At 29.4% G+C, this 717-nt stretch overlaps 1 protein-coding gene across 1 annotated transcript in view; it reads left to right on the top strand.

Moving 5' to 3' along the window:
• The window catches only part of LOC119587285 (pupal cuticle protein 36-like), a 5,805-nt gene that overhangs the window by 3,529 nt on the left and 1,559 nt on the right, over nucleotides 1-717 (top strand). The gene's annotated exons all lie outside the window — the stretch shown is intronic.

Genomic DNA, 717 nt, shown 5'->3' with positions numbered 1-717 from the left:
TCACATCTCAAAAGATAAGTATAAATACATATTTTACAAGACAATGATTCTCATCTTAAAGATAATAAAACCCTTGTGTATAATGAAGCCATTTCCGAAAGTATTTATTATTTAGAGTAATTTGGCGAAGGATTGTAATATATAGATTAATAAATTATTACAATAACATTAAAGTAATCACAGTACTTTTTAAAAGTAGAGAGTGGAAGGTATTTTGAAAAAAAAATTGGTAAATAATTTTTTTTTATCGTAATGGGCGCGAATATGAAGAAAATTAATTAATTATTTATGTTAAAGAGAATAATACAATGCTTAAAAAAAATGGCTGTCAAGAGTTATATTGAAAACGGACATGAAGGCAGCAATTAAAGAATAAAACGGTAGTTACATGCCTTTATACCAAGCTATAAGAAAAAAAATCGCTTATTTGTATATCGTATGCTGCAAAACTCGTGTTAGATGAAATATAGATAGTATTGATTGATCGATTATTTAAAGTGTCTGTTGCGCCGGAGACACGATTATAAGCATAATTAAGTAAACACAGAAGCTGGGCCAAACATTTTAACAAATCATTTGACATTCATACGAGTTAGATACCAAAGATGACTATGTTGTGTTCGGACAGGTTAAACTGAAGGTTACGAGAGAAAGGTTTCAGATATAAAAGGGATTCTGTTCCTCGCTCTTGCATCCATATTCACTATGAAATTCATC

The sequence above is a fragment of the Penaeus monodon genome, chromosome 22 (genome assembly GCF_015228065.2).
Source record: "Penaeus monodon isolate SGIC_2016 chromosome 22, NSTDA_Pmon_1, whole genome shotgun sequence".
Classification (NCBI taxonomy): domain Eukaryota; kingdom Metazoa; phylum Arthropoda; class Malacostraca; order Decapoda; family Penaeidae; genus Penaeus; species Penaeus monodon.
The sequence above is the reverse complement of the archived record's forward strand: the minus strand, read 5'-3'. Positions and strand labels throughout refer to the sequence as shown.